Raw genomic sequence first — 8,954 nt, forward strand, 5'->3', positions numbered from 1 at the left:
TTCATTAGCTTCAGGCAGCACAATTCAGTTATCAGCTTGCTCTGCGTCACTCGCAATGTCTTAGCCACACTCCGGCCAGCTTCGCTTGCTGCCTTCATTGCGTTGCTCTGGCACTGTGTGATGGAGCGGCCGAGGAACTGCAGGTAGGGAAGGGATTCTTTCCAGTTCCGCACTGGCAGTCTAGGGACCAAACTTCAGGGACTACCAGCTAGGGAAGCTGGCCATGGGAAGGACCATGGAAAGGCAGGCACTGAGGTTCCCTCTGAGGAGTCCAGGAAATGGGCCTCGGTTGTTCTGTGTACCCGCCGAGAGAACTCAAGGTCAGTGTGAGATAAAAACAAAACAAAAACAAGTGTCAATTGAAGACCCACAAAAGCTCAGGTACAAATGAATGGGTTCGGTGCTGCCTACTACAGACTACAGTGCTCCCTATTACCCAGACTACAGTGCTCCTTATTACTCACACTACCGGTGCTCCCTACTACCCAGCCTACAGTGCTCCCTACTATCCAGACTACTAGCTCAAACAGGCTTTGGGAATTCTTTAAAAAGTCATCTCAGTGTGTGTGTGTGTGTGTGTGTGTGTGTGTGTGTGTAAAGAGCACATAAAATTGGGAGGGGAAGCTGGGCGGTGGTGGTGCACGCCTTTAATCCCAGCACTTGGGAGGCAGAGGCAGGCGGATCTCTGTGAGTTCGTGAGTTCGAGACCAGCCTGGTCTACAAGAGTTAGTCCCAGGACAGGCTCCAAAACCACAGAGAAACCCTGTCTCGAAAAAACCAAAAAAAAAAAAAAAAAAACAAACAAAAAAAATTGGGAGGGGAAATATCTGTGGGTGAAAGGTGGGATAGGATTAGGAGAGAGATTGGAGAGGAGAAATGAGAGGTGGATTTGATCAAAATAAATATGGGTGTATAGCATTCCCAAACAATTAAAAGAAAATCCTTTTATAGCTGATATGTTGGGAGAATTCAATATTGCAAAGCCAGAGCTCTGAGTGGCAGACGAGTTTAGGGTTTTAGCTTGATTTGGAAATGTAGAATCCAGTGCCAGCCAGACTTTAATGCCCATTGAACCCTTCTGTTACAGCATAGCTTGCCTGATCAGAATTCCTATGCACACTAAGACAACTCGGAACTTGCTTGTTTCCCAAGGGCTCATGTTATAGGCCGTGCTGGCAGAAAGAAGGAAAACGAACGACGATAAAGGGCGAGATGGATTGAGTGTGATTTGTTGAGCGCACGGAGCTGGATGCACATGTAGGGCCGGAACTGGGAGTGGGGGTGGGAACCATCTTGCTTCCTCTGACCAGAAAACAATAAACCAGCTATTCTCTTAAGTGGAGCAATGGACTCTGACTGGCATGGCTAGTCTTTGCGTGCTCAGGTCATTTAAATATGAGAATTACTACAAGAGCCCCTGGTCTGGGCTAGATTGGACTACAAAGGGACCAAGTGGTTTGGGGAACTGGAGGACAGAGCCTTGTCTCTAGCCTTCTCCATCTCAGAGTCTGGAGTCACTGCAGGTATCACAGGCGGCATCTTAGTCACTGTCCCATTGCTGTGAAGAGACAGCATGGAAGGCAACTCTGATAAAAGAAAGCATTTAATTGGGGCTAGCTTACAGTTTCAGAGGGTGTGTCCATTATCATCACGGCAGGGAACGTGGTGGCAAGGGCGGCACTGGAACGGTAGCAAAGAGGTACGCCCTGATCTGCAAGCAGAGAGACTGGCTTTTGCATGGGCATTTGAAGCCATAGACTAGGGCACCGTTTAGTTTGAATCAGAGAAGCTTCCTTTGCAGGAGGTGGCTATTAATAGACCAACAACTAGTCAACAGGCAGAGACAGGACACTGGGAAGTGCTCTGCTCTCAGTGGGAGCTCCACTCCCAGTGACACACTTTCTTCCGCAAAGACACACCTTATTCTAATCCTATCAGAGAGTTCCACTCCCTAGTGACTAAGGACTCAAATATGGGAGCCTATGAGGGCGATTCTCATTCAAACCACCACAGACTCCATAGAGCGTACTGCCTGTCAGTCATTCACTCATTCTTTCTGAGCAGTTCTAGAAGGCAGGTACTATGCTATGGCAGCCTTAAAGTCTAGCAGAGACAGTATATATCCAAAGTCACCATGCCAGTTGGTCTCAAATTCTGAACCCGTGAATACAAGGTTGATTCTGCCTCGTGACTCACAGGGGTGTTGTGTGGCCTTCTCTAGCACTGATCTTAGTACAAAAGGGCATAGTTGTGACCTCTCACACAGGTGTGAGCATTGGCTAAAAAAATCTGTCCTGAGCAACCTGCCCAGATATTGATTTGTTTTATCCTGCTCCCATGTTGCCATGGTTACAGGTGAACGTTACGCTCAACAGGAACTCGTCTCTCTTCTACTGTTCGAGGTGAAGTACAGCAGTCACGTAAGGACCTCATCTCTCTTCAAAACTAAATACACATGAGGATTTTAAAGGAATCTAAGCTTACAATTTCACATTAAGAGTTTGAAATGATTTATTTTTTACTCCTCCATACAGGTACACTGACTGTCCCTCCTAACTCAATGCAAGAAAACTTTGACATTGCATTTCTCTTAGCCTATAAATCTGACTACACGCTCCAACACTCTTTCAGTCTGTGCCTTTGTACAGGTATCTGGCCATTCTTGTTTGTTGCTGTTTTTTTCTTTTTGTTGTTGTTGTTTTGAGACAGACTCTCACTCTGCAGTCCTGGGATCCTTCTGCCTCAGCTTTCTGAGTGCTGAATTATAAGGCGTCCACCGCTATGTACGACTTTCCCCAATGGAAAAAAAAGCTTATTTTCCCCAATGCCAAGCAATTCACAGACACATTTAAAAGAAATAACAAAATAAACAGGCATAAGAAATGTGCTAAAAATTATGCCATAAGCTGCTGGTTTAAGGTACGCCAGCTAACCTCTGCAGGTGCCAGTTTTAGCTCTCACACCTCTATATTTCTCAGAATATTTATTGAGAATTCATATGCTTTGCACTACAGACACTTGAAAATAGATGGTGCTTCTAAGAAAGGAAGATAAATATTAACAACACACATAATAGGAAACGCATCTTATACTTTTGGATGCTACCTAAGTTTGAATGTGTTCCTTGGTAGGTAACGTCTTGGAAACCCAGTCCTCAAGTTGACATGCCAATGGTATTTAGAAGCGGAATACTTGGTGATAATGAAGATCAGTTGGGCTCACGAAAGTGAGCTGCCCATGACCACATTACTGAATTTGAAAAAGAGGAACGGGTATCTGAGCTAGGGAGATCTGTCCATGTGAAAGATTTTTCCTTGGCATGCTCTTTCTTCACGATGTTTCTGCTTAGTTAGGACCAGACACCATGGATCCAAACTCCAAACCATGGGTCAAAATGAATCTTTTCTCTCTTGAGTTATTTTCTTCAGGCATTTGTTGTATTTGTTATATCCCATCAGTCAAAGGAAACTCTGGCTACATATACTGCCTCTATGAGCTGATCCTCAGTTGCAAGATAGCTAAGAAAAGGGAGTCAAAATCACTGGTCAAGATAAAATCTGTTGTGGGAAAATGATAAAACCAAATTTCAAGAGGGAGTGAGTTGATATAGTAGCCAGGTATAACATCTGACTCCTTTCTGGAACAATTGCGCCATTTCTGTTGGTAACAGTAGAATTGGAAAGTCAAGGCTAAGTGGTGAACATCACTGATTTCAGGTCTGTTCTTATTCACAGAGACCTGAAGCTACGGTGAACTTCATAGGCTCTCAGGACTGATCTACAAACACAAGCATCTTCTTCTGGCAATAATCATCATGATAAAGGCTGGAGAGCAGAGAAAACACTTACGTGGCTGTTAGTAGTATGCAGTACAGCACATGGCAGACTGGAGATGCCCAATAATCTTTTTGTAGCAGTGGCTATCCCAGAACTCGATAGATCAGGCTAGTGCTGAGATGAAAGGCATATGCCACCATACCCTGCTTAGTGTTCCCCTTGGTTTGTTCTTTGTCAGTTTCACTTTGTACACAAAGCATACTGGCCACCCTCATGACTTGCCTTGTCTCATCTTGTTACTATCTTCTATCATCCCCCTTTTCTTTTCTTTCTCATAGAAATGTCTATTGCTTTGTGGTGTTTTGTTGTTGTTGTTTTTTGTTTTTTTGTTTTTTTTTCCCCCTTTGAGCTTAACAAGGGCCATCTGTGTGACCGTGGCTTTGGAGCTGTCGGTTGGTGGGCTAAGAAGTAGGCATCCAAGTGAAGACAATGATTCCTTCTCATTCAGAGTCTATTGATAGCCAACACTTCAGCATTAGGAGCTAGAGTTCCATGATCTTCTTCTCTTGCGCAGGCCCAGTGCAGATAACCAAATGATGAGTTTGTGATTATAATGGCTGTGTCAAGTCTAGAAGATGGTGCTTTGCAGCCAGTCTCCTACTCTATCTTGTGGATCTTGTATAACTCCTGTACCCCTATTCTAGAATTTCCCTTGAGCCTTGTTTAGGATTGAACACTTATTCTCGACATCTTTGCTGCCCATGTCTGCATTTAGTGCTAGTCACTGTCAAGAGAAGCTTCTCTGATTAAAGCTGAAAATTGCTTTTGTATACGGACATAAGCATAGATTGTTTGTTTAGAAGGCATTTTGATGCTGTGTTGATTTAGTTTGACAAGAGTAGTTAGTTGAGCCTCTTATCTCCCAAGACATAGGACATTAACTGTTTCTTTCCTGTGGAATCATTACTCCCTATTTCCTATAATTTTTGAGGCTTGTTTTATGTCCCAATATGTGCTCTGTTTTATAGACAGTTCCATGACCTGCTGAGAAGTACATGCATTATTTTTAAAGTAAATATTTACTTTATTTTGTGTATGTTTGTGTGCCTGGATGTATGTATATGTACCTTGTGCATGAAGAAACCCACAGAGATCAAGCAGGGTATCAGGTCCCCAGTATCCACAGTTACAGGTGACTGTGAGCTGCTATGTGGGTGCTGAGAGTGGATTCTCCTCAATAATTGTAAGCATTCTTCACTGTAGAGCCTTCTCTCCAGCTTCATATGTGTGCTACTTAGTGCTTGGCTGGAATGTTCTGTAAATGTCTGTTATGTCCATTTGATTTATAGTGCTCCTTACTTTCAATGTCTCTCTGTTTTATGTCAGAATGACCTGGCTTGGTGAGAGGAGGGTAGGTATTAAAATCTCTCTGTAAATGTCTTGAGGTTAGCATTCAGGATTATTATTGAAATATGCATATATGTTAATTCTTTTCCTTTACTATTTTTTCTGGTGTTTTCTTAGATTTCTTTTGATTAACTGTACTAGTATTGTTCACTTATACTCTATGGTCTTTTGTATGTTAACCTTTCGTTTCAGTCCAGAATACTTCCTTTAGTATCCTCTGTAGAGCTATCTTAGTGGCTGTATACTCCTTTAGTCTTTTTCTTCTATGTAAATAATTCATAGATTAGGTCTTTTCATGGTGTCTCAAACTCCCTGCATATTCTATTTGTGAGTTTTAACAATATCTGATTTTCTTTGATCAAGCGATCCAGTGCCTCTACTTTGTATTCAAGTCCTAATATTCCATTCTCTTTCTCTGACGTGGTCTCATCACACAGCTAGGTTTAACCTGGAACTCATTTTATAGACTAGGCTGAGTGGGAATTGTGTCTCTTATTTGGTCTTCAATAGTTTGAGATTGAAATTGTGGTAGTTTGAAATTGTCCCCCACAGGCTCACATTCCTTGAAAGTGTTAGGACTTCTGGCCTTGTTGGAGTAGGTGTGGCCTTGTTGGAGGAAATATGTCACCGAGGGTGGGCTTTGAGGTTTCAGAAGCTCAAGCCAAGTCCAATGGCTTACTCTCTCTCTTTCTGATGCCTGCTGATCTGGATGTAGAACTCTTGGCTCCTTCTTCAGCACCATGTCTGCCTGGGTACCACCATGCTTTCATCACAATGATAACGGATTAAACCTTGGAACCTGTAAGCAAGCCCCAATTGAATGTTTTCCTTTATAAGAGTTCTTGTGATCATGGTGTCTCTTCACAGCAATAAAATCCCTAACTAAGACAGAGACGAACAATTCTGTGATTCCCTGTAGTTCCACAAACATGTCTGACAAAGTTATTAATAAGGACTTCTCAATTGAACTGGGTTTGAATCACCATAGTCTGAATCTTGAAGGACTTGTGAGTCAAAGGTATGGCCTCTAGCTTGGTGCCATTGGGAAGGGAGGGGTTGATCATTTTATAATGTGGGAGTTAACGGGAGGTTGCACATCACCAAGGGGTCATGTTCTTAAAGAAGATTATTGAGCCTCTTCCCATTCCTCTCTTTTGCCATGTACCCATCATGAAGTGAGCAGCTTTAGCCCACCACATACATCCCTATTATATGTGCCATCTTGCCATAGACCTCAAAGCAACAAGACCAACTGAGGGTGACTAAAACCTCCAAAGTGTACCTCAGAAATAAACCCATTCTTTTATTAAGCTGATTAATATTTGTTATAGTGACAGAACACTGAGTAAAAAAAAATGAGTCATATGGAATGAATCATTTAAATCCAGACTCAGACTTGGAAGGTCTAAGGTGAGTCCCGAGAATACATTTCTAACTGGCTTCTTAAAGGCAATCTTTGGATCTCATGGTGATGCTGTACATGTTTATTGTTGTATTTATTTGGGAGTCTGATGGATGTCATCCCCCCAAAAAATTCTCACTTTGCTCTTTGTGGGTATCTCAGGTGTCTACTCACCCCCTTTTGAGTTCCCACTGCGGGCATTTCAGATGTGACACCCCTAAGTTTCCACTTTGCTCTTCGTGGGTATTTTAGATGTCTCTCCCCGCAACTCTGAGACCCCACTCCGTGACTTCAGAGTGCCACTGCTTGCTCTAGGACCCTCTGTACACTGTCGCACTCTTCTCCACACTTCTGTTCTCCAACAGCCACTTCTAACTTGATCATCTCAGAAGGCTCAGGTATTGGGAGAGACCCGCCATCCCTGCCTCTTTGCTTGCAGGATTCTTTTGGGGGATGGCTCTTGCAGTGTGAGCCTTTTAGACCCTTTAGTCACTTTCGTGGTGACTTCACTGTACAGACCGTGTCCCCAATCAGCAGGTTTGTGTCTTGTGTTCATCACTGTCATTCTATCCCTTCTCACATTCTTCAAACTCCTCCCCAAGTTACAGTTTCTCCTCCCTCTTCCCTGAAGTGGAGGCTTGGACCGTCTCTTCTGCTTTCCTTTTCATTTTACAGATTTTTTTGTTTTAATTTTTTTATGGTTTATTTAACTTTATTTTATGTGCATTGGTGTGAAGGTGTCAGATCCCCTGCAACTGGATCTTCAGACAGTTGTGAGCTGCCATGTGGGTGCTGGAAATTGAACCCGGGTCCTCTGGAAGAGCAGTCAGTGCTCTTAACCACTGAGCCATCTCTCCAGCCCCCATTTTACAGATTTTTTTTGTTTCCTTGCCTTCCTCTTTAGTATGAGTTTTATTCTTACTTCCATCCATCTTTGTGTGTGTGTTTCTTATGTCATAAATTCTCTTGTTCTCAGTGTTCCACACCCGAGAACAATGCCAGCAACTGCTGCTATTCTTTCCAGTACATCTCATATTCTCCTGTAATTCATCCCTTTACCTTCTTCTCACATGCTCAGTTTTTGCCTTGATTTTCTTAGTCTAATGTTAAGGGAATTAAAATATATCTGTCAAATAGAAAGATCTATAGGGTGAATCACGATTTACACACCAACAACTTCAGTAATTGTCAAAATGTGTCATTTTGGAATTCCTATTTTCTTGGGGACGTCTTCCTTTGGTTTTGTTCTGTCCCTCAACTGCCACTTCATGTTTGGTCTCCTCTTGTAGTCAAGCCCCTCCTCCTATCTCCTGGCTCACTCTGCTTTCTAGCTGGTCTCATTACAATGCATTTTATTGTATTCATCAGCACCACTATGGACTGATTCTAGCAGCTGTTTCTCAGAGTTTATTTTTCTTAGACCTTTCTGAAACAGTCCAGTGTTTCCCAGGCTCTGGTCTCTGAGCATCTGCAATTAACTTCTTTCCATGAAGGACTTTGGAAGTGAGCACTTTGAAACTTGTTCAGGGGTTTCCAGGGCTATATTTGTTTTCAAAACTTATCATCCTGTCAAAACCTTTAATCTTACCTCTGCCCTGATGATGAAAATGAGACACTCATTAAATTCTATGACGTTGTCTTCAATAAAGGTAAAGTCCTTGATAGACATAATGAAGACATCATAAAATATTAATTGGTAATAGCAATGATGGTGATTGAAGCTATCATTCACGCAAGAGTATAAAACTAAGCTGTGGAGAACACAAGATCCAGCTATTTATCTGCTTCTGGAATCCTCATCTTTGAACTCTTTTTAGATTCACCGTGCATCTAATTACCTAGAAGTGACTATACCGAATGCCTACATTCTTGTAGTGTCAATTAGTATCCAATAAGAAGTCATGGAATCAGCTAGAATCAGTTTCTAATTTTTAAAAAAATGAAATGAAATGGAAAATATTGGGAGCGAAAATATTGGGGAAGAATACTTGAGTTGGATAAGCTCCCCTCATGTGTGTGCATGTAATGCATTTTGTAAAGTTGAAAACTCCATTGAGAGAGTTGGTGTAAATATCCGGATGAAGTGAGTGTTGATTGACATGTAGAACTGGTTCCTGCTTTACACAAGTAAAATGTTGGATGATTACCAAGATGAACTTGTTTTGGGAGTATTTGACTGCACAGAACTAGCTAGTTCTTTATGTTTTTGAACATTTATCCTTTTCATTAATTCAAATAAGAATTCATTTTTATTCTTTAGGAAAAGATTTAAGGAAGTTTATAAATACCTGAAGAGAGTACAGTCAAACACACATGCCAGCGAACGTTGATGAAAAATAACTCCAGAAGAAACTAAGCCAGAGACGTCA

The sequence above is a fragment of the Microtus oregoni genome, unplaced genomic scaffold (genome assembly GCF_018167655.1).
Source record: "Microtus oregoni isolate MIOR12 unplaced genomic scaffold, Mior012 000010F_ref0000083, whole genome shotgun sequence".
NCBI lineage: Eukaryota > Metazoa > Chordata > Mammalia > Rodentia > Cricetidae > Microtus > Microtus oregoni.